Source organism: Nannospalax galili, unplaced genomic scaffold (assembly GCF_000622305.1).
Source record: "Nannospalax galili isolate Female #2095 unplaced genomic scaffold, S.galili_v1.0 scaffold842, whole genome shotgun sequence".
NCBI lineage: Eukaryota > Metazoa > Chordata > Mammalia > Rodentia > Spalacidae > Nannospalax > Nannospalax galili.
Window position 1 is genome coordinate 80,052 of NW_008349291.1, and position 338 is coordinate 80,389.

Genomic DNA, 338 nt, shown 5'->3' on the forward strand with positions numbered 1-338 from the left:
ATCTTTCTCACCCTTAGAAGGAGCTAATTTTTCCTACTTTGGGATGTTACTACAAGGATGAGACATAATTAAACTATCAAGCCATTAAAAGCACTCAATACATTTTCTTTATTTTATTTTTTAATTTCTTTTTATTATTTTTATCTTATGTGTATGCATGTATTGCCTGCATGTAGGCAAGTGCACCCGTGTTGTGCAATGCCACGGAGGTCAGAAAAGGCTGTTGGATCCCCTTGGACTGGAGTTACAGACAGTTGTTAGCTGCCATGTGGGTGCTGGGATTCGATCCCAGGTCTTCTCCAAGAACAACCAGTGCTCTTAACTGCTGAGCCATCTCT